Consider the following 25549-nt stretch of genomic DNA (forward strand, 5'->3'; position numbering starts at 1 on the left):
TGGAACAATCCAGATGGATGTCAGCAGCAGAACTAGCAGTGTCTTGGAAGTCCCTTGCTCTGCTGGTTAGCACTTTTGTAGATGCTGGATGAGGGACCCAGGAGATTCCAAGGGATATTCTGGAACAGCTGGAAGAGCAGGAGGCCACTTGGGATCAGTAGTTACTTATGAACTGACACAGATGTCTTTCAATATTCTGGCATCCTGTAAGGTCGTACTGGAGCTTCCCAGTTGAACACCAGTCCTGGTAGTGAGACCCTGGACAAGATATTTAATAGTTTCTCTAGTTCTTACTTCTTTAAACTGTCAAATGAGCAGGTTACAATGAATGATTCACTCCTCAAACATATATTACCTATTATGGCCAATGTTCTGTACTAGGTTATGTTGAGGTTCACAGATATGTAAGATTCTGTTTCCCAGAGGTTTCTAATCTAATCAGGCCCTGGAAATAAGACATGTACATAAATAATTGTGATGCAAGGTAGAAGGCACCCTAGGAGAGAAATAGATAAGCTGCTGTTGGAGTTAAAAGAGCTGAGAAATTACTTCTGATATGTGGATAAATGGGATAGATCTGGGAAGCCTTTGAGAAAAGTATGGTCAATGGTCAATGACCTGGATCTTTTTTTTTTTTTTTTAACATGGAGTATAATTGCTTTACAATGGTGTGATAGTTTCTGCTTTATAACAAAGTGAATCAACTATACATATACATATATCCCCATATCTCCTCCCTCTTGCGTCTCCCTCCCACCCCTCTAGGTGGTCACAAAGCACAGAGCTGATCTCCCTGTGCTATGCGGCTGCTTCCCACTAGCTATCTGGTTTTTTTTATTTTTTATTTTTTTTTGCGGTACGCGGGCCTCTCACTGTTGTGGCCTCTCCCATTGTGGAGCACAGGCTCCGGACGCACAGGCTCAGCGGCCATGGCTCACGGGCCTAGCCGCTCCGCGGCATGTGGGATCTTCCTGGACTGGGGCACGAACCCGTGTTGCCTGCATCGGCAGGCGGACTCTCAACCACTGTGCCACCAGGGAAGCCCTAGCTATCTGTTTTACGTTTGATAGTGTATATATGTCCATGCCACTCTCTCACTTCATCCCAGCTTACCCCCCGTCCCTGTGTCCTCAAGTCCATTCTCTATGTCTGTGAATGACCTGGATCTTGAAACATAAGTGAGATTTTCAAACTCGTGACTATAGGGAGGAAATTCAGAGATGAGACTGGTGAGATGCCCACTGTGGACCCTCATAGCTCTAGAAATTTAAGTGTTTTTACTTCTGGGTTCTTTTTTTTTTTTCTTTTTCTGCGTATGTCCTACCTCTTCCAATTTGATTTGAAGCTTCTTAGATTTTTATAATTCCTGTTCCTAGCACATGCTCAATAAATGCTTGGCAATCATGATGATAGCTGCCTTCTGAAGTTTTATGTTCTGTAGGTTAAAGCTGGATGACTTCCCTCTTTGTTGTCATGGCAAATATAAATACCATCAGTAACAATATTAGTGTATTTATACTATTTTGTAAGATGAATAGAGTAGATCAAAGAATTTGATGATGTCTCTGCCTCTTGTGGAGTAAGACTACAGATTTCGTCCATTCTGGGTTCTAATAGTATAACCTGGTAGTCTAATGAATGCCTTGAATTCTTGAAGAAATGGAAGCATGATTTTATAATGTAAAATGACTGTGTGCAATTGCTTCTTTCTCCTAGCTTACCTTGGCTCCAGCTTTGCTGGTTGCACGCACACGCCCTAAAAAATTCCATCTAACTAAATGGCGGACCTCGTATGAAGTAGCTTCTCTAAGTTCCAGAGGAATCAGTGCCGAAGGCTTTCTCTGTTTTAAATTGCTGTCATGGAGACAAAGAAGCATAAGCTGGGTTTTTCTCAGCAGGTATCCAAGTACCTGGGTAGAGTACTTCGTTCTCCAAAATATTCAGACAATGAAAATATAAAACCTATTTCACAATAAATAGCAATTCAATTAGATTGGGGGGACTAGTCAAGAGTCAGTAATATTAAAGTTTAATGGGGACACATTTTAAAGAGGAGGTCATCAATGATGCCACGAGGGACTTTTGTAAGAGTTCATCACTAGCTAGAGACAAAACTTTAAGACCCACGCCTCCTGATTCACAGTCTTTTTCTATTTCCACTGCTTCCTGGTGTGGTGTCTGATTCATTTATGCCACACTGAAGGAGGAGGGGGTGTCATTAGTCATCTTTTGTCCAAGGTCCCCTTGAACCTGATGTAATAACAACAGTACAGGAGAGTTATGTGTCATGTGTTATGATGCCCGTATGCCCACCAAGACCATAATGGACAGATAGGACTTTGGAGGAATGTTTCTTCTATCAGGAAGCAGCAAATTTGAAGAGCAGTGTGATTTGCACAAGTTAGAAACAGTGTTGTTAACTTGGCCTGTCAGAAATAATGCATGTGGATACATAATGCAATCCAGACAGGGTCCTCTGATTTCACAGGCTCAGAACTTGAACACTCTAGTTTTGAAATAATGAAGAAAGAATATTGTGGTTTTTAAAAAATGCTTTGAAATTCTATCAACCTAATTTTCCCAGTACTGAGGAGTTATTTCAGCTGCTGTAACTACCATTCCAACTTTTGCCAGATGGCTCAGAATGTGGGCATAAGGGCCACATCTTTGGGAGGGGTATTTAAATAGTCTTACAGTTGCCTAGTCAAACATGAGTCAAAGTAATATTGCTGTATGCTGCCTAGAACCTTGACATTAGAGTGAATGTAAGAGGCCTGTTTATCCTTCTACAAAATTTAGGTATCCTTAAGTGGTGGCTTCTAGAAATCCATCTAAACCTCAGATTCATCCCTTCTAGACCTAAGATTCTATGCTCTTTAACATCTTTTAATTAATTCTCCTTTATTCTCAGTTCTAATTTTCCTTCCTTGCACTAATATTTTCCTTTCTGTGTCTTCCTTTTCACGTTTATTCTTTCTGCCTATTAACCCTCTTCCTTCTACTATCCTTCCACTCAAGGTTAGCTTAACTCAATTTGAAAGCATTTATTAAACAACAGTGTCTATAAATCGTTTATGCAGATTGTGTGGAAAGATATTAAGGAATTAAAGATGCAATCTCTAGCTTATCCTATAAGATCAGAGCTAAGGCAAGCTACATTAAACATCCATATAACATTTCTGAAGCATGGATGATCTACTGTAGGGGTGGGATTAACGCAGATACTGAATCTTAACAAAGTGCCCCAAATTCTATAGATACTCAGTGTGCTTGACGAATGAGAGAAAGACTGGTTGGACTGAAAGTAAGGAAGAAACCACAGTACAATGTTTGTGCTCATTATTGGTGAAGGGCTAATTTGGAAAAACGCTTTGCAACTTTTTGCAAGTTTCCATTGGGTCCTCTCTCCATCTTATGCTCCAGCCATACCAGGCTAATTACAGTTTTCCAAAGACTTGCTTGTGCACCATCTTGTGCTGGTTCCTGAATCATTTCCCCTTCCCATTTGATGAAATTATAGTCACCTTTCAAGGCTCAATTAAAAGGTCACCTCATACGAGAGACCTTGTCTAAACTGCTCCAACTACTATTCCATAAGGGTATCCTGATTATTTCTGTACCTCTCTCTACATGTCCCTCCATCCTGTGCCAATTTGGGGCTGAAGATGTTCAGATTAAGCTTTTGACAATCTTTCAAAAACAAAAACAAAAAAAAACATTGACTATATTGAGCATGTACCATGCAAGGTACAAGCTAGGAAGATACACAATTAAAACAATCATGTCCCTGAACTTAAGAGCTCATAGTCTGGTATGGAAACCCATACATGTACGTAAAACCATGCTTGTACATAAAACAACACATAAAGGCTATAAGAGAATCAGGGTTTATACTCGATAGCTACTTTGAGTAGTCCCAATTTGAGACTCATTATTTTGGGATTAAAAAAGATAATAGGGGGCTTCCCTGGTGGCACAGTGGTTGAGAGTCCGCCTGCCGATGCAGGGGACACGGGTTCGTGCCCTGGTCCGGGAAGATCCCATATACCGCAGAGCGGCTGGGTCCATGAGCCATGGCCGCTGAGCCCGGGCGTCCGGAGCCTATGCTCCGCAACGGGAGAGGCCACGACAGTGAGAGGCCTGCGTACTGCAAAAAAAAAAAAAATAATAATAATAAAAAGATAATAGGTTACTTGTGAAAAATTATACAGTAATGACTGCAGATTATATTTAGAAATCTCTACATATTAGCAAGGTGAATAGTTTGAAGCTACTTAGTAAGCAACTGATGCCATAAAGTGCGTCCTGTTAAATGATCATGCCCTGCCCCCCTATCAACAGCCTTGCCCTGTGGCCAGCCTCCTCTGGAGAGGGAGAGAGTCTGAGGCTTGCTGTAGATGGGGAGAGGCATGGAGGGAGGAGGGCAAGTCTGCAGATTCTCATGCCTGTGAATTCCCACCTCACAGTCTTGGGTTTTGAGAGTGGAGGGCTTGGGTGAGGAAGGAAAGGGACAGGAGGGAATATGCATCTTGCCCAGTTGGACCCATCTTAAATTCCAAGGAAGGTCAGCCAAAAGCTTGACAACAGTAAGAGTCCGATCAGGCAATTGATGCAATGTTTAATGTTCCTAAGCTATTGTACTTGTACTAATTCTGTAGTCCTGAAACAGGAAATGTGTTTGAAACACTGGGAGTAATTGAAGCTAAATAATTTTGCATTAAATCTGTTCTGTGCCAAAGAAGAAGCTCAGGTCAGTGGCCAGACCAACTGTTGGAAGGGAACTAAGGGGCAATGGAGGGGAGATCTTTAACCCTCACAGCATTGAGTTCCTGCTCTGAGTAGGGCAAAGGAGACTCAAGGGGACTGGCCAAGCGGTCAGTCCCGGAGCACCCAGAGCTGACTAATTCTCAACCTCAAGAATTACCTTTCCTGGGGCTTCCCTGGTGGTGCAGTGGTTGAGAATCTGCCTGCTAATGCAGGGGACACGGGTTCGAGCCCTGGTCTGGGAAGATCCCACATGCCGCGGAGCAACTGGGCCCGTGAGCCACAATTACTGAGCCTGCGCGTCTGGAGCCTGTGCTCCGCAACGAGAGGCCGCGATGGTGAGAGGCCCACGCACCACGATGAAGAGTGGCCCCCACTTGCCGCAACTAGAGAAAGCCCTCGCACAGAAACGAAGACCCAACACAGCCATAAATAAATAAATAAAATTAAAAAAAAAGAATTATCTTTCTTGGAAGTGTGTGAACAGATAAGTCACATAAGAAACTAAGAGGGCCAGTAAACATATAGTGAAAAATACTCACTAGTTAGAGGATAAAAGTTTTGTGTTTTCTATTTTTTTTTTTTTCATTTAACAGTATATGGTGAGTTTATTAGTTTCCTAGGGCACTGTAACAAAGTACCATAAACTGGGCAGCATAAAGCAATAGAAATTTATTCTTTTACAGTTTTGTAGGCTGTAAATCCAAAATCAAGGTGTCAGCAGGGCCGTGCTCCCTCTGTGACTCTGGATAGAATCCTTCCTTGGCTCTTCCTAGTTTCTGGTGATGGCTGACAATCCTTGGCTTGCAGCTATATCACTCTAATCTCTGCCTCTCTCATCATATAACATTGTCCCTGTGTGTCTGTGTCTTCACTGGTATTTTCCTTTTCTTATAAAGACACTTATAATGACTGGAGCCCACCTTAATTGATCTGATCTCAACTTGATTATATCTGCAGTGACCTTATTTCCACACAAGGTCACATTCACAGGTATTGGGGGCTTAGAACATATCTTTTTCTGGAACACAGTTCAAGCTGTAACAGTATCATATTCTGTCGTTGTTTTTTAAAAATCTGAGCAACAGGTAAGCAGGTGGACCTTCTTTTTTTTTTTTTTTTTTTTTGGCTGTGCCACACGGCATGCGGGATCTTAGTTCCCCAACCACCAGCAGGGATCAAACCTGTGCCCCCTGTGGTGGAAGTATGGAGTCCTAACCACTGGACTGCCGGGGAATTCCAAGGACCTTTTAATATTAGCTTGCGAGTTCCTCAAGGGCCAGACCTGTGCTATGCTCATTTTTATATACTCAGCATTAGGACAATGATCTACACGTGTTGGTGTCCCCAAACAGAAACTTCTTTGTTGGCCTTTTTAGGAATATTACTTGGAGACTCTAGCAGACAGCTCATGTAGAGACTACTGGAAGGGGCCACCCGGTTTCCTTATACCTTTAGCAATACTCAGCCAGCTCTCCCTCCCTCCTCACTGCCCCCTGCAACCCTATGGCTTTCTGCATTACTATGTATCTGTGGGCGGCCTCCACCAATCCTTGCAGGCTATCCCCATGCGAGCTCATTAGAATTCTGGCAGGCTGGTGAGGAGTATACCACAGCTGCTCTTTTTTTATTTTTTGGAAAGAAACAGAAAGCAGAGGCAGTTTTGCTGGGGAGATGCTCAGTTTTTGAGCAGGGACTGGTGTGGTGTGGGGAGCCACATGATTGTTCTGAAAAGTCTTCTCTTCCTCTTTGCTGCCTGTGCTACTCCATGATACTTCTTAAGATCTTGTATTAGAGAGTTTTAGTGAGAGAGACAGCCCAGCCCAGGCTCTGCCCCTCTGGTGCAGCCTGCTCAGAGTATCGTGGCAACATTGCCAGTGGGGAAAACACAGCTGAGTCTCTGTGATTGGCACTGCTCTGTTAATAACGGGAGTGTGAAGAATCTCCGGTGGGAGATGAGAGTGATAACAGAAAAGCTGTTTCTTTTCATTTCCCCAGTGTTTATAGACTGAAAAAAGTTGCTAATGGAGGCATCTCCAATTTGAAGGACTGACACTTTGGTACCATGTTGGAATAGAGAATTGGAATAGAGACTCTTGATTAACAAATGCGATTGGATCACAAAAGCTCAGCAAATTGTGGCTTTCATTCTTTATAATAATCAGGTAACGAAACATTACTACTTGGGGGGCTGAATGATGGAACAGCAAGCTTCCAATTAGAATGCCTTCTTTCTACAGGAGCCCCGATTGTACCCATGTGTGTAAAAGGATGTTAGAGAGGCCACTTAGGCAGGGGAGAGATGCCTGGGGTGACTCCAACCTTTAGTCTGGGCCTGAGAACTGTCTTAATGGTTTTCCAAAAGGGCATTAACGCAGTTTGAGAACCTCACTCTTCAGAGAGCTTATTCAAAATAGCCTTTTCTCTGTTATCAAAACACTAAACCACCTCTGCTCAGGACCCAGACTCCCCACTCTCCTTACACACATACACACACGAATGTATACACATGCACACACACATTTTTACACATATGTCTTGGCTTCCTGTGTTCTCTGCAGATTTTCTGTGGCCATACCTTTGATGTTTTTCCTACCATGTCATAATTAGAAACGAATAACAAACTGTTGAGTGTTTGCCAGGTATCAGATGCTGTTCATGATCCCATTAATCCTTCCTATACCTGCTGGGTAGCAACTATTAGCATCTCTCTTTTGCAGATGAACAAACAGGCTCAGAGAAGTTACATGATTTGCCTCAGTCCATGAAGGTAGTGAGGGGCAGAGCAGAGATGTGAAGTCACATCTCTGCCACACTCCACCATGTTTTGATGCAAGAGACATCAGGGAGTTTGTGGGAGCTAGAACTCACAGTAATGGGAGAGCCCCAGAGACTGCCCTGCTGGCATCTGTTGGCATTGCTAAGTCTGTGCCGCAGAGGCGCTCAGAACTAGATGCCATTCCTTCTGCCCTAGAGGCTCTCACTGCTATAGGAGATGGGAACGAGGCTGCTGGACATTTTGGTGTCTGTTCTTGAGAACTTCTTGTCTCATATTGATCACCTCCTGCCTGCGTACCTCCTGGCTGTGGTGGCATTGAGTGGAAATGAGATAGTCCGGGACCTGGGACCCTTTACTGGAGCACTTACACCTAGACAAGCATTCCTCGAGCAACAGAATAAAAAGAAACTACAAGGGACTAAAAATAATTGCATGCAAATTATGAACAATAAGATACAAAAAGGCCAAAACCCAACAGCCACTTCTGAGGTGCTGGGAGCAAAAGCAGGGTACTGCACGTGATCCCCGCACACAGCACCACCAAAGGGGTCAGCAGAGCACCTAAGCCATCCCATCCCACCTGCCTAACCCATCGATCTGCCCCCACCCTCACCCCATTAAAGGGACTAGGTCGCACTCTTTGGGGAGTGAGCAAGGGCACCTGTTACTTGTCTTTGCTCCCTTGTGCTGCAGCATGAGTCCCAGTAAAGCCTTGCCTGAATTCCTCTTCTGGCCTCTGCTCAATTTCTATTGGTTAAAGAGTCCAAGGACCCGAGTCGGTAACAGAAAGAGGTTCAATCAACAAACCGAAGACCTTGGGGCAATTCGCTCACTTTCACTCACTCATTTACACATTCATCAAATAAACTTTTGAGTGCCCCCTCACCCTTTTTGTGATGTACTGTGAGAGGAGCCTGGGATCCTGTGGGGGAATTGATCAGATTTGATCTCTGGCTTTCTAGAGTTGACATGTGTTATTCATTTAACCTACTGGAAGATTTCCTTGTCACAGCATGAGGATGACAATGCCAACCTCAGGAAATTGATGAGAGTATTAAATTAAATGAGAGGATACATGTGAAAGCACTTCATACACTCTGATGTACTGAAGAAACAAAAAACACTGCTGTCATTTATATTTTAGTGGATTATCAAGATGGGACCTTGCCTCAACTCCTAGGATTCCTGCCAAGAATCAGCATCTGTCCTCTTTGCTCATTGCTTAAATTACCATTCTTGAAATTAAATTTCAAATCGTATTTGAGTTCCTACTATGCTCAAATACATAATCGTATTCAATACCTGAAAGTCTAGTGAATGAGGAATCATTGCTCAGGGCATAGTTTAGCTCCTCCCTACTTTGCTCTAAAATAAAAAATGGCAACATTTTACTTATATTCTGTGCAGCTTGCTTTTTCCACTTATGTATTTATTTATTTATTTATTTTGCGGTATGCGGGCCTCTCACTGTTGTAGCCTCTCCCGTTGCGGAGCACAGGCTCCGGACGCACAGGCTCAGCGGCCATGGCTCACGGGCCCAGCTGCTCCGCGGCATGTGGGATCTTCCCGGACTGGGGCAGGAACCCGTGTCCTCTGCATTGGCAGGCGGACTCTCAACCGCTGCGCCACCAGGGAAGCCCCTGGCTTTTTTATTTCTTCTGTAAATTGCTATTTCAGATCTTTCAGCCATTCTTCAATGGCTTTTCTTCACTGAGTTGTAGGAGGTCTTTATGTCTTTTGGAGGTTAAGATTTGTTTGTTAGACACATTGCAAGGGTTTGCTTTTCCTTATTCTTGAGTAAATCTCCTCTTATTCCTTGTTAATGGGTATTAATCTCCCCTTCCCTGAGAAACTCCATGGGTCATAAAATTTCCTCCTTCTTTTGGAACACCAGATGCAGAATCTTGGTACTGAATTTTTGGGAAGTATCTACCCTATAGAATGATGTCATAGGGGTATTGAAAAGGACATCAACTTTAAAGACAGGTAGTCTGACATTGAATATTGGTTCTGTCATTTACCAGCTGGGTGATGCTGGGAGAGTTGCTTAACTTCTTTGAGCTTCTGTTTCCTATTGTAAAATGGAATAATAATATCTGCCTTCCCCAAAGACCGTATCTGTTCTCAAAACCTAGAGATGTTGACAAGTCCCTTTTCTGGGAGGTTTGGGGCATATAAAAGGTTTAAGAAGGAAGGACTTGGTAGTAAAGTTATACAGACCAGGAAGATGTGGCAACTCTGAATAGGGCTCCTTTTGCCAAATTGGCAAATTAGGCTTTTTTCTTTTTTTTAATTGAGAAATAATTAACATAAAATAAAACATGGATTTAAGACAAATTTGATGAATACTGACAGTTACATACACTTATATAGTTACCACCCAAAATAAGATATGTAAAATTTCCATCCCCTTCAGAAAGTTCTCTGCATCTTTTTGGTAACTTGTACTCTCCACAGCTTTCTGATTTCTCTCACAATGTATTCATTTTTCCTGTATTTGGGTTTCATATAAATGGAATCATACAGTATACACTCATTTGTGTTTGGTTTCTTTCATTCAACATAATATTTTGAGATTCATTCATATATCAGTAGATAACTATTTTTAATCACTGGGTTGCATTCCATTGTAAAGATATACTATGATTTATCTATTCTCCTGTTAGTGGGCATTTGAGGTTGTTTCCAGCTTTGACTACTTATGAGTAAGAACGCTATAAACATTCTCATACAAGCCTTTTGGTGGACAGATATTTTCATGTCTTTTGTGTACCACAGTGGGACCTTTGGGTTAAGTATATGTTTAGTTTTGTCAGAAACCACCAAACATTTCCAAAGTGGTTGCACCATTTTACAGTCCCACCAGCAGTGTAAGAGAGTACCAACTGGGTGTTCTGAGCCTTTTTGATTTTAGTCCTTCTAGTGGTTGTGAAATGGTATTTCATTGTGGTTTGGCAAGTTGGACTTCAATGTTTTTGTTTTCAACAAAGCTCTCTGTCCATGGTGTACCTTCCTCTTTTCCATGTGCGTTTGCTCTCCAGTGAGATTTGAAATTCTATGTGGGCAGAGGCTCTGCCTATTATACTTCCCTTAAATACTGGACTACACCAAACACAAGGCCAGGAACATAATGGGTGCTTAATGTCTTGCTGTTGATTTCTTGCTGCTAAGAAACTTTTGTAGACTGTTTTGTAAGGAGGACAGATGAGGAAGGGCTGTTACCACCAAATGCTTTCAAACCCTTAACAACTGCGCTGTTCCCTTGGAGGCAGTTAGGAACGACTGGCTGTGGTTCTCTCTCTGCCTCTCTCTCTCTCTCATTCTGTCTCTCTGACAGTTAGGTAATTAGTCAGGGCTTCTTAGCAGCTGCTGGATGTGGGTGGCACTTTTTCGAATCAAGGTCTGTTCAGCAATAACAAGTTCAAGAGAGCAGAGAAACAGATGAGCTGGGCTCTCTTATTGGCCAGCTTCCCTCTCCTACCTCAGCTGGGCTCCTCCCTGCATTTGCCCTTTGATTGATGCTAGATAGTGTCATTCTTAGATTTTTTTCTCCTCTCACCTTAATATATTCCCATTAAAAAATGAAATGGACAGGGCTTCCCTGGTGGCGCAGTGGTTGCGAGTCCGCCTGCCGATGCAGGGGACACGGGTTCGTGCCCCGGTCCGGGAGGATCCCACATGCCGCGGAGCGGCTGGGCCCGTGAGCCATGGCCGCTGAGCCTGTGTGTCCGGAGCCTGTGCTCTGCAACAGGAGAGGCCACAACAGTGAGAGGCCCGCGTATAGAAAAAAAAAAAAAAGAAATGGACAAATGAAATTGTCTGCAATGTGATTATTTTTCTTCCAAGAATTTGAAGAAAATGGAAAACAGTTGACAACCTAAAAATTCTCTGAAGATAATCATAGATTGCATGGTGACTTCTTTTGCTCTCTAAATGTTTCATGCAGGAACCCATTGAGGCTCTTCTCTTTGCCAGAAGTCAGATTTTTTCCCCCCATGTGCAGTAATGGGTTGCCTGTGCAGTGGAGGGCATCTAGTGCAGGTTTTAGGAAGACCTGGCACGAGGACTTTAGGCAAGGTGCAAATCTCCCAACTTTCATGGCTTGCTGTTGGAGGAGGCCATCGAGAGGATGTGCCTGCCAGTTGACCCTTGAGCTGGAGCCAGGCAATCACACCCCCTCCTCCATCCTTGGAATATACAGTCTGCCCACTGTTCCCACAGTGGGAGCTGTTTTCAAGGACACAGCCCACAGAGAGTGTGCTGTTGACTGAATCAACATCTGGACTGAATATGTGACTGAACGCAGTTAAGGGTTCTGTGTAAGCTTTTAAGATTCTGGTGGGGAGGGGGTTGCAGAGATCTCCTGGTCTTGCAGCTACCCAGATAAGCCTCGCAGGTGAGGCTTGCTTTTAAACCCACCACCTACCAGTCTGGATGGCCTGTCTCTTTTGTCTCTCTTTGCCCTTCTGGGTGCCAGACTTCACCTGGGGTAATTCCTGAGGTTGCAAACTAACATTTGCCTGTCCGCCCCCTAATCTAACACTTGTGATGGGCTCAGAGATTTGCACACACACACAAAATCAGAAAAAATATGTCAAGGTTTTATGCAAGTGTTACTATCTTTCTTTAATTTACTCGAGATAATGTGGATGCAGTGTATTATACTTACTCAGTGCTTCTTGTTTTCGTTTATATAGTCAGTAGGTATTGATTGTACATGTACTCTGTGCAGTAATGTACATATCCTGTGGCTTTGCTGAATTCTGGCTGACAGTGTGGCCGTGACGACCAGACAAGCAATCAGAGCGTATTACAAAGGAGTGTGTGATAAGGGCTGCGGCAGATGCTGGCCAGCACTGCTGAGTCCCTCACTCAGGCCTTGGGATCAGGACACGCTTCCCAGAGTAAACTGCGTTCAACCTGGAAGGAGTGAATCAGACTTAATTAGGCAAAGATGCAAGAGGGTCATTGTTTCAGCCCAAGGGCACAGCAAGTAGGAAGGTCCAGAGACTGAAGAGAGGAAGGGTGCTCCAGGACCTGAAATTTAATGTCTCTGGAGCATGGGGACATGTGATGAGGACAGTGGTGAAGGATAAAGCTACAGATGAAAGCAGAGGCCAGATCATGTTAAGCAGACCTTAACCTGCTTTTAAACAGAGCAATCATATAATCAGATTTGTTCTTTAGAATGATCACTCTGTGTTGCTATGTGGAAGTTGGGAAGGGGTGAGATTGGATGTGGGAAGACCTCCAGGAAAGGACAGGGGTCAGAGCTGTGGGGTGTCAGGGGGCTGGGGAGAAGTGAGGACTTTGAGAAATGGTTAGATCCTTAGATTCTTGCCTAATTTCCTCAGCAATGGTGTGTTGGCCAGAAGACTCAGGAGGACGTGGAAACGCTGGGAATCCAAATGACCTCTTTCAGCCCCCTGTGGTGCCATTTCTGAGCTCAGAATCAGTAATTTAGAGCTGAGTGAGACTTAATAAAATCACCAAGATGAATTCCAGGGTGTATCTGACTGTGTGAGATTTTCTGAGTGTGCAAGTGGCATGCTAATCGCCAAGCTCCTTCTCTTCTGAGCTGCATGGGGCTAAAGACCAAAAGAATTTATTCCTATGGAAAAAAAATGTGCAAGCGTTTCAAAATAATCAGCCCTCTCATAGGTCTGTTGCTCCTTTAGTTCATTGTTCTCTGTGCAAAGGGGGACAAAAAGGACTCCACGTAGCCAGACGTGACAGTCCTGGTCTACATTACAGCTGCTATGGGGCTCCTGGGGTATTTGGTGTTCACTAATGCTTCCTGGTTTTTATTTTGTTGATGGTCAAGTTTTCCATTAAAATATCCCCCTCCTCTCACCAAAGCTGTTATATTGTGTTTTCCTTTATGGTTTCCAAAGGTGAATGATAGTTGCCCAGTTAGAGTCAGCAGGCTCATTACAAGGGATGAGCTAAACTTCAACTGGCAGAGAGGAAGAAAAAACGGCAAAAGATGACGACTGGTCATCTGCCTGTAGTTGAATCAAAGAAGTTGTGGCCTACAGTGTTGCCACGTGCCCTGCGAGCAGAGCTGAGAGATCATTAAAACCGTCAGAGGAGACTGTCAGCTGTAGGTAGCCTCAGGCTGTGATCCCGCCTCTTTCTAGCAGACCTCAGCCACAACCTGGCTCACCCACGTGGAGGAGGGGACCCCACGCCTGGGCACAGAGCATCTGCTGCTTTTTTTTTTTTTTTTTTTTGCGGTACGCGGGCCTCTCACTGTTGTGGCCTCTCCCATTGCAGAGCACAGGCTCCGGATGCGCAGGCTCAGCGGCCATGGCTCATGGGCCCAGCCGCTCCACGGCATGTGGGATCTTCCCAGACCGGGGCACGAACCCGTGTCCCCTGCATCGGCAGGCGGACTCTCAACCACTGCACCACCAGGGAAGCCCTCTGCTGCTGTTTTGATGATCAGCGTCCAGCCACCTGGGGAAAGCTGCCCCTTTAGCTTCTGAGCCATCTATTGGGATGCCGGCCTCTCCCTTCTGCTTCTGCTGAGTCCCTGGTCCTGGAGGTGCTGCTCATTTATCTTTGGCTCACTCAATGCTTGTCCTACTCAACTGTATTGACTTTCTAGACACAGAACCTTACTTGCCCGTTTGGAAAACCCTTCCCTCCTATTCCTCCCTCACCCATGCTTGCCTTCTGGACTTCGGTTCAGATCTCTCGTTCTACTTAGGATTTCTTGGCCACATACTTTGCTCATGACCAACTTTATTTTCTACTAGGCTCACATCAACTGACACTGGGACTGACTCTTCCAGTCTACCCTATTTTTATTTCGTTTTATTTTATTTTTTGGTGTCTTAAGACATGACACATAAAGGCAAAACGTGAAAGAAAGCAATTTAATTTGACTCTGTAATACAGATGTTCACTGGGGTCACACGGGCTTTTGAAAGTCAAATGCAATTCACTTGAACCTTTATTCTTCTGGCAGTGGGATGCTCCCAATCTCTCTGGGAGGCTTTTGATTGAATAGGATGAGATGGATTGTTTTCCTTCGTTAACTCTATTTTCTGGCTTCTACTGAATTCATCCAGTTTATTGGGATTGTCTCAGCCTCAGCACCCTGTTGAATTAATGAATATTATTCCATGCTAGAAACCCTCTGGTGTGCTTTTGCTCCCAAGAATACTATCTCCACAGGGTTGAGAGGGAGCCTGATCGTACCAAGAGCTTCAGAGTTACAGAGGGAATTTATATTACAACATTGCAAATCACTTAAATCAAATGAACATAACCTGCCTGATTTAAAAGTCCTCAGAGGAGATCATCACAAGTTTCTCACTGGCTTCCTCTCCTCCTCAGACTCCTCCTTTTACTGCTTTAGTTGCTTGAGTCAACTGCCAGCTTCAGTGAACAGATAGATAATTCAGTTGCTGTTTGTTTTTCTGCCTTTGGGCTTACCTTACCTGTGAAAAGAATCCAATCAGAGTCTTCTGTGTGATGGCGTCTGCCAGTGCTGGCTTGAAAAAAAATTTCATTCTTATCCTTCTACCCCTCTATTGAGAGGTAATTACTCTTGCCATTTTTTGGTGTATCTTTCCTGGTCTTTTGCTGTGTATTGAAATACATAAAATTTCTTTTTTTACCCCAGAGAAAGTACATATCAATAGTATTATTCTACAGCTTTTTTTTCCTACTCACTATGTTTTCAAAATCTATCCAAGTTAATAGATGTAAAATAACTTTATTATTTTTAACTACTGCAGAGTCCCTTATTAAGTGTGCATGATGTGTTTTAAAGCCATTTCCCTATTGATGGATATCTAGGTAAATTCTAGTGTTTCACTTACAAAAGCAATGTTGCAGTAAATACCTTTCCAGCTCTCCTGTGCAAGTATTTCTCTAGGGGAAGCCATCAGGAATGAGATATGTAGGATCATAAGGTGCACACATTTTTAGCTTCAATCACTTCTGCACAATGACCAGCAAAGTGACTCTACCAGTTTAAATTTCAAACCACAACACACAAGAGTAGTTCTTTTCCCTATCCTCTTGTCAGACTTGTCAACACTTTTAACAGTTTTGCTAATCTTGTGGATAAAAAAAGAAAAGATATATCATTTGTGGTTTTAATGTGCTAGTGACCAGTGGGCTTGAGTAGCCTTTCACATCTTTATTGGACATTTATATTTCCTTTTCTGTGAACTGCCTGGTAATATATGTTGCCCATTTTTCTACTATTAACAGGGGATACTGATTCTTTGTACTCTATGTTGCAAATATTTTCTTCCAGTTTTTCCATATGTTTCAATTAGTCTATGATGTCATTTGATAAATACAAGTTTAAATTTTGATGTGCCTGTATTTATCATTCTTTTTGTGATTTTGTGATTGTTTTTACACTTTTTTTGCATCTTGTTTAAGGAGAACTTTCCCTATCCTCAAAGTCACAGAGATATTCCCTAATTTTTTTAGCACTTTTATAGCTATATGTATATTTTTTATATTTAATTCTTTAATTCATATAGAATCTCCATATGAACAAATGTTTTTTGCTTCAAAAAAAGTCCATTATTCCCAACATCACTTACTGAATAATCATTTTCTTCATAGATTTACAGTGTCATCTTTATCAAATAAATTCCTACATATACAGAGCTCTGTTTTATTTTTGATTCTCTTCAAATAATCCATTTGTTCAGACACCGATACTATATAATTGCTATAGTGTTTAATGTCTTGACATGTGGGAGGGCTGGTTCCAATTCTGCCCTTTTATAAAATTATCTTGGCTCTTCTTGCCCATTTGCTCTTCCAAATGAATTCGAGAATCAGTTTTAATGTTTCGTGAAGAAATTTACCGGGCTTTTATTGAAATCATATTGAATGCATAGCTTTATTCTGGGGGAAGTGATGATGATAATGACACTGTTGACGAGGAAGACAAAGATGGATTTCTGATTTCTGTCACAGCATTTCCTGGATTGCCAAATAGGATCAGCTGGGACAAGTGAAGATGATCATGATGGTGATGAGCCATCGGTCTCTCTTTACTGTTTCTCTCCTTAGATGAGCCCTTTCCCCTGATTGACATCTCTTTAGAACAAAGCACAGATGATATCTGAAGAGACCTTTGATTAAGGAGGTCAAGCATCATTCAGCAGTAGCTGATGCTTATGGTATGTTCTCCAGTATGGCATCCGAGCTGTTCACACTTGTCCCGAGGGTCATCTGGGGCTCAGGAACCCAGGGTCCATTCCAAGATATTACACCGGCTCTTGGGCAGTAAGATCATCTACTGTGTGAAGACCCCATATGGTGGCTCTCATGTGAAAGCAGTTATTCTTCTAGGAATTGTTGTTTGAGCATACATATATGATAAAAGGCTACTGTGACTGAAATAATTCTTGAGTATGATTGCATCACTTATAAAATGGATATGTATGTATAAGACATATTACTTATTCAGCTGTAGAGGTGCTTGGTGTCCACAAGGTTTGGAGAACCCCTTGTGCTGACAGATAAAGAACTTCTCTTCCAGGGAATTCTGCAAGCCTCTCAGCTGGATGTACTTGAAGACAAAGGCCTGTCTTATGTAATCTCATTTTTTTGTTACATCCTTTTATACTCCTGGGAGGTATTCGAAACTAAAGCCTATATTTAAAATTCTCCAAGCCTTTAACTTGTATATAGTTCGTCTTTCACAAAATTGTGCATGTTTTCCTCTTCTCTCTATATATGTTATAGGTACCCAGTATATAAAGTGTATATATATATATATTAGCCTCTTAACAAAATGGACTAATCCACATAAAATAAGGATAATAATAGTTCCCACCTCTCAGAGTTATGATGAAGAACAAATGGGCTGATGTACAAGAAGCCATCTGTAAGCTAGAAAGCATTATACAAATGTTCTTTTGCTGCCCAGCCCTGTAGAAAGTTGATTCCTGCCCTTGAGACATTTAAAACCAGCTGGAGGCTCAGATCTAGGTGGAACAATTAAGGAGAAATTGCAAGGTAACTTGGAAGCAAGCTCCTAAAAATATAATGAAAATGTAGCCCTAAGTGCTAATATAACACAGGGAGCTGATGTTCGCAGAACCAGCTCTGACACCCTGTGCAGGTGGGGCCTCCCCTTGTTCTGTCTCCGATTAGGGTAGGCAGCTTCTCCTGCTTCACCTTCTCTTTCTCCTCCATCTTTTAAAAGCTCTCGCTCTCTGAGAGAACTTTCCAGGCTGAGCCTCCCAGTTACTAGGGGCCTCTCTCCTTCTGACAGCTCCTTTGCCCCTGTGGCTTTTCCTTCCTCCCACGTGGCAATATTAAATCTATTCTGCTGGCCTTCCTCGGACTTGTGCTCTGTGGTACTTGATGCTGAGGAAAACAATGTCGAAAAGAACCCTCAGCAGGCTCTCTGTCCTTGGCTCCAGGTCAGAGCCTTGTGTTTTGATCACTTCATTTATTATGCTCTTGTTTTGAAATGGTGGAGCACTGATGGGGTACCCACTGTTCTTTCATCTAAGAGAGAACGGGGCTGCTAGGAGGTATTCACAGGTAATTAATTTGTCAGGGTAGGGGAAGCGGTCTTACCAGATACAAGCAAAGGAGCCCAAATTCACACCTTATCCAGCAGTTGATTAGTTCTACAAAAGGCCATGAAATACATAAAAAGGTGCGGGGAGGTTGGGGTGGGGGATGGCAGGACAGATAGACCTGCAAATGCACGAGGCTTTACTGCTAAGCCTGATGTACTCATACTTTTTGCCTCTTTGAGGGTTGTAGTTTCCCCTTGTAAATGAATCCCTTGTGGCTGTCACGTCAATCTCCTGGATAAATGAGTGTGCTGCATGCCTAATGTGGTCCATGTGTGGGCGAAGGGAAAGGTTCCTTCCTTCCTTCATTCCTCCTTTCTTCCTTCCTTCCTTCCTTTCTTTCTTTCTTTTTCTTTCTTTCTTTCTTTCTTTCTTTCTTTCTTTTTCTTTTTCTTTCTTTCTTTCTTTCTTTCTTTCTTTCTTTCTTTCTTTCTTTCCTTCCTCCCTCCCTCCCTCCCTCCCTCCCTTTCCTTCCTTCCTTCCTTCCTTCCTTCTTTCCGTCCTTTCCTTCCTTCTTTCCTTCTTTCTTTCTTTTCTTTCTTTCTTTTTCTTTCTTTCTCTTTCTTTCTTTCTTTCCTTCTTTCTTTTTCTCTCTTTCTTTCCCTCTTCCTTCCTCCCTCCTTCCGTTCCTTCTTTCCTGAAAAATCCATGCTTTAAATTGACTCTAAATTGAAGATACCATGAACACATTTTTTTTTTTGTGGTACGCGGGCCTCTCACTGTTGTGGCCTCTCCTGTTGCGGAGCACAGGCTCCGGACACGCAGACTCAGCGGCCGTGGCTCACGGGCCCACCTGCTCCGTGGCATGTGGGATCTTCCTGGATCGGGGCACGAACCCGTGTCGCCTGCATCGGCAGGTGGACTCTCAACCACTGCGCCACCAGGGAAGCCCTATAAACTAAATTATATTTTACACACATTAAGAATATCCTTCTGTTAATGATATCCTAGAGGAATCCTTTTCTTTGGAAATGGAAATATGAGTTTGGCGTAATTTTGGCATATTAGTTTTGGTTTCCTAAAGTGAAATATACTTGGTTACTCAGTTCAACTTGCTTTAAATGAGAATCTGTTATGTGCTATGTATTGTTCTGGCACTTTTGTAACATGAAATGAGATATACTAATTCTCTCAAGAACCACTTCCATTCTGCACATAAGGTCCATGTGTTTAGTGACTTGCTCAAGGCTCACAGAGTCAGCAAGTGGCACACCCAAGATTTGAATCCAGGTCTCTTGCATTGTTATCTTGTTCAGCCACCAGTTACCCTGTCCGAGATGGCAATCTCTTCTCTTACTCTGAGCAATATGAGCCTTTTGGAGGAGGCATTTAACGGTGGGCTTTCGAGTTAATCTGGGTTTCAAGTTAGTCTGGGTTTTCTACTTGCTAGCTGTGTTATTTTGGGAAAGTTTCTAAACTTCTCTGAGTCTTGGTCAACTTACCTGTAAAATGAAGTTAATAATACCTGCCTCAGAGTATGTGTAAGGATTAGAGAAAATAAAGATAAAGCACTGGCCACATAAAAGACAGTCCTTACACGTTAGCTACTATTATTACCATTAGTAGTAACAGTAGTGCTTATTTACATGTTTTCCTATCAAGTTTGACTATGGAACCCACAGGAAGAGGGGGCACATCTTGTTCACCCAGTGAGCTTTCCCTGGGGCAAATAGAGTGTGCACAAGTGGTGTAATCATGCTTTGTCATATAATCCTAGAAAATGTAATAAGTTTTCAAATTTATTAAAAATGCGGTAGATTTTCTAATCGCTTTCCTTCCATCTACATAACCTCTCATCATGTTTACCAGGCTCAAAGAAGGATCATTAACATTTGGTCTATACCTGGATTCAATTTCTGACTCTGCTCCCTGGCCTGCACCATGAGCTCACCTCTTCATATTTCCAGCCTGGAATTTCCTCATCATAAGTGCACTCCATGGAAACATCATACTCTCTTCTGTCAACTCACTTTTGGATCACATTTCATATTCATAGTCTAGGTTAAACTAGAGCCCTAATTATTTTTCAAATTTATTAGTTTGGACACTGACACAGTTTTGCTTCTCCTGAAAATAAAATTATTCTTCATAACCTGTATTCTGTTATTTGAAATAGTCAGTCTTAGAGTAACAGGAATTATGCTCTAATCAGAAACATTTTATACCTGCTTTTCTATGCCAGGGTGGGAGGAGAAGTACACATGCATTGTGAGACCGGAAGAAAAGGGGTAAAGAGTGAGCTAACCGGGACTTCCTTGGTGGTCCAGTGGTTAAGACTCAGCGCTTCCAATGCAGGGGGCACGTGTTTGATCCCTGGTCGGGGAACCAAGATGCCCACATGCTGTGCAGCACAGCCAAGAAAAAAAGAGTGAGCTAACCTAGTCAGCTCCTTCTTCGAGGAAGATCCTTGGAGGCAGAGTGTGCTTTGGAATATTCTTTGTATCCATGACAGTGCCTAATGTGGTGCCTTATCCAGAGTAGTTGCTCGATAAATACTACTGGAGTGAACAGATCAAGTGAACAGATCAACTGTCCCAAACAAGGAAGTGGAAAGTGTTGGATTTAAATAGCTATCAGAGCTCATTTGAGCCGCCTCACTCACACCCCAGTAGGAGATTGCTCCTTAGGTTGAAATGCCTCATTTCCTCCCTACCCTCTCTTCTTTTTGAAATCCTCTCTGCTCAAGTGTTATCTCCTCTCTGAAACTTACACTGGTTTCCCCAAGTACATTTAGTTCTATCTTGCTCTTTTTTTACCTTGCCCAAGTTATTGAACCACAGTCTACTGTAGCTATGGCAACCATGCATCCTACACTGTGAGCTATAGCTCTGATTTGGTTTGGACAGACCTGTTTTTTTTTTAATTAATTCATTTAATTTTATTTTATGTTTTTTATAACATCTTTATTGGAGTGTAATTGCTTTACAATGGTGTGTTAGTTTCTGATTTATAATAAAGTGAATCAGCTATGCATATACATATATCCCCATATCCCCTCCCTCTTGCTTCTGCCTCCCACCCTCCCTATCTCACCCCTCTAGGTGGTCACAAAGCACCAAGCTGATCTCCCTGTGCTATGCGGCTGCTTCCCGCTAGCTATCTGTTTTACGTTTGGTAGTGTATATATGTCCATGCCACTCTCTCACTTTGTCACAGCTTACCCTTCCCCCTCCCCATATCCTCAAGTCCATTCTCTAGTAGGTCTGTGTCTTTATTCCCGTCTTACCCCTAGGTTCTTCATGACCTTTTTTTTTTTCTTAGATTCCGTATTATATATGTGTTAGCATACGGTATTTGTTTTTCTCTCTCTGACTTCACTCTGTATGACAGACTCTAGGTCCATCCACCTCACTACAAATAATTCAATTTCGTTTCTTTTTATGGCTGTGTAATATTCCATTGTATATATGTGCCACATCTTCTTTATCCATTCATCCGTTGATGGACACTTAGGTTGCTTCCATGAGGTTGCTTCCATGTCCTGGCTATTGTAAATAGTGCTGCAATGAACATTGTGGTACATGACTCTTTTTGAATTATGGTTTTCTCAGGGTATATGCCCAGTAGTGGGATTGCTGGGTTGTATGGTAGTTCTTTCTGTAGTTTTCTAAGGAATCTCCATACTGTTCTCCATAGTGGCTGTATCAATTTACATTCCCACCAACAGTGCAAGAGTGTTCCGTTTTCTCCACACCCTCTCCAGCATTTATTGTTCATAGATTTTTTGATGATGGCCATTCTGACTGGTGTGAGATGATATCTCATTGTAGTTTTGATTTGCATTTCTCTAATGATTAATGATGTTGAGCATTCTTTCATGTGTTTGTTGGCAGTCTGTATATCTTCTTTGGAGAAATGTCTATTTAGGTCTTCTGCCCATTTTTGGATTGGGTTGTTTGTTTTTTTGTTATTGAGCTGCATGAGCTGCTTGTAAATTTTGGAGATTAATCCTTTGTCAGTTGCTTCATTTGCAAATATTTTCTCCCATTCTGAGGGTTGCCTTTTGGTCTTGTTTATGGTTTCCTTTGCTGTGCAAAAGCTTTCAAGTTTCATTAGGTTCCATTTGTTTATTTTTGTTTTTATTTCCATTTCTGTAGAACGTGGGTCAAAAAGGATCTTGCTGTGATTTATGTCATAGAGTGTTCTGCCTTTGTTTTCCTCTACGAGTTTTATAGTATCTGCCCTTACATTTAGGTCTTTAATCCATTTTGAGTTTACTTTTGTGTATGGAGTTAGGGATTGTTCTAATTTCATTCTTTTAGATGTAGCTGTCCAGTTTTCCCAGCACCACTTGTTGAAGTGGCTGTCTTTTCTCCATTGTATATTCTTGCCTCCTTTATGAAAACTAAGGTGACGATATGTATGTGGGTTTATCTCTGGGGTCTCTATCCTATTCCATTGATCTATATTTCTTTTTTTGTGCCAATACCATACTGTCTTGATTACTGTAGCTCTGTAGTATAGTCTGAAGTCAGGGAGCCTAATTCCTCCAGCTCCGTTTTTCTTTCTCAAGATTGCTTTGGCTATTTGGGGTCTTTTGTGTTTCTATACAAATTGTGAAATTTTTTGTTCTAGTTCTGTGAAAAATGACATTGGTAGATTGATATGGATTGCACTGAATCTGTAGATTGCTTCGGGGAGTATAGTCATTTTCACAATATTGATTCTTCCAATCCAAGAACAAGCTATATCTCTCCATCTGTGGGTATCATCTTTAATTTCTTTCATCAGTGTCTTATAGTTTTCTGCATACCAGTCTTTTGTCTCCCTAGGTAGGTTTATTCCTAGGTATTTTATTCTTTTTGTTGCAGTGGTAAATGGGAGTATTTCCTTAATTTCTCTTTCAGATTTTTCATCAGTAGTGTATAGGAATACAAGAGATTTCTGCGCATTAATTTTGTATCCTGCAACTTTACCAAATTCATTGATTAGCTCTAGTAGTTTTCTGATGGCATCTTTAGGATTCTCTATGGATAGTATCATGTCATCTGCAAACAGTGACAGTTTTACTTATTCTTTTCCAATTTGTATTTCTTTTCTTTCTTTTTCTTCTCTGTTTGCCATGGCTAGGACTTCCAAAACTATGTTGAATAATAGTGATGAGAGTGGACATCCTTGTCTTGTTCCTGATCTTAGAGGAAATGCTTTCAGTTTATCACCATTGAGAATGATGTTTGCTGTGGGTTTGTCATATATGGCCTTTATTATGTTGAGGTAGGTCCCCTCTGTGCCCACTTTCTGGAGAGTTCTTATCATAAATGGGTGTTGAATTTTGTCAAAAGCTTTCTCTGCATCTATTGAGATGATCATATGGTTTTTCTTCTTCAATTTGTTAATACGGTTTATCACATTGATTGATTTGCGTATATTGAAGAATCCTTGCTTCCTGGGATAAACCCCACTTGATCATGGTGTATGATCCTTTTAATGTGCTGTTGGATTCTGTTTGCTAGTGTTTTCTTGAGGATTTTTGTATCTATGTTCATCAGAGATATTGGCCTGCAGTTTTCTTTCCTTGTGACGTCATTGTCTGGTTTTGGTGTCAGGGTGATGGTGGCCTTGTAGAATGAGTTTGGGAGTGTTCCTCCCTCTGCTATATTTTGGAAGAGTTTGAGAAGGATAGGTGTTAGCTGTTCTCTAAATGTTTGATAGAATTCGCCTGTGAAGCCATCTGGTCCTGGACTTCTGTTTGTTGAAAGATTTTTAATCACAGTCTCAATTCAGTGCTTGTGATTGGTCTGTTTATATATTCTGTTTCTCCCTGGTTCAGTCTCAGAAGGTTGTGCTTTTCTAAGGATGTGTCCATTTCTTCCAGATTGTCCATTTTATTGGCATATAATTGCTTGTAGTAATCTTTCATGATCCTTTGTATTTCTGCAGTGTCAGTTGTAACTTCTCCATTTTCATTTCCAATTCTGTTGATTTGAGTCTTCTCCCTTTATTTCTTGATGTGTCTGGCTAATGGTTTATCAATTTTGTTTACCTTCTCAAAGAACTAGCTTTTAGTGTTATTGATCTTTGCTATTGTTTCCTTCATCTCTTTTTCATTTATTTCTGATCTGATCTTTATAATTGCTTTCCTTCTAACTTTGGGGTTTTTTTGTTCTTCTTTCTCTAATTGCTTTAGGTGTAAGGTTAGGTGGTTTATTTGATATGTGACTTGTTTCTTAAGGTAGGATTGTATGCCTATAAACTTCCTGCTTAGAACTGCTTTTCCTGCATCCCATAGGTTTTGGGTCATTGTGTTTTCATTATCATTTGTTGTTTCTAGATATTTTTTGATTTCCTCTTTTATTTTTTCATTGATCTCTTGGTTATTTAGAAGTATATTGTTTAGCCTCCATGTGTTTGTACTTTTTTACATATTTTTTCCTGTAATTGATATCTAGTCTTATAGCGTTGTGGTCAGAAAAGATACTTGATATGATTTCAATTTTCTTAAATTTAACAAGGCTTGATTTGTGAGCCAAGATATGATCTATCCTGGAGAATGTTCCATGAGCACTTGAGAAGAAAGTGTATTCTGTTGTTTTTGGATGGAATGTCCTATAAATATCAGTTAAGTCCATCTTGTTTAATGTATCATTTAAAGCTTGTGTTTCCTAATTTATTTTCATTTTGGATGATCTGTCTATAGGTGAAAGTGGGGTGCTAAAGTTCCCTACTATGATTTTATTACTGTCAATTTCCCCTTTTATGGCTGTTAGCATTTGCCTTATGTATTGAGGTGGTCCTATGTTGGATGCATAAATATTTACAATTGTTATATCTTCTTCCTGGATTGATCCCTTGATCATTATGTAGTGTCCTTCTTTGTCTCTTGTAATAGTCTTTCTGTTAAAGTCTATTTTGTGTGATATGAGAATTGCTACTCCAGCTTTCTTTTGATTTCCATTTGCATGAAATATCTTTTTCCATCCCCTAACTTTCAGTCTGAATGTGTCCTTAGGTCTCAAGTGGGTCTCTTTTAGACAGCATATATATGGGTCTTGTTTTTGTACCCATTCAGCCAGTCTGTGTCTTTTGGTTGGAGCATTTAATCCATTTACATTCAAGGTAGTTATCGATATGTATGTTCCTATGACCATTTTCTTAATTGTTTTGGGTTTATTATTGTAGGTCTTTTCCTTCCTGCCTAGCGAAGTTCCTTTAGCATTTGTTGCAAAGCTGGTTTGGTGGTGCAGAATTCTCTTGGCCTTTGCTTGACTGTAAAGGTTTTAATTTCTTTGTCGAGTCTAAATGAAGTTCTTACCGGGTAGAGTTATATTGGTTGTAGGTTTTTCCCTTTCATCACTTTATATATGTCCTGCTGAGTTTCTGCTGAAAGATCAGCTGTTAACCTGGGGATTCCTTTGTATGTTATTTGTTCTTTTTCCCTTGCTGCTTTTAATATTTTTTCTTTGTATTTAATTTTTTTTTTTTTTTTTTTTGC

The sequence above is a fragment of the Lipotes vexillifer genome, unplaced genomic scaffold (assembly GCF_000442215.2).
Source record: "Lipotes vexillifer unplaced genomic scaffold, Lipotes_vexillifer_v1.1 scaffold421, whole genome shotgun sequence".
NCBI lineage: Eukaryota > Metazoa > Chordata > Mammalia > Artiodactyla > Lipotidae > Lipotes > Lipotes vexillifer.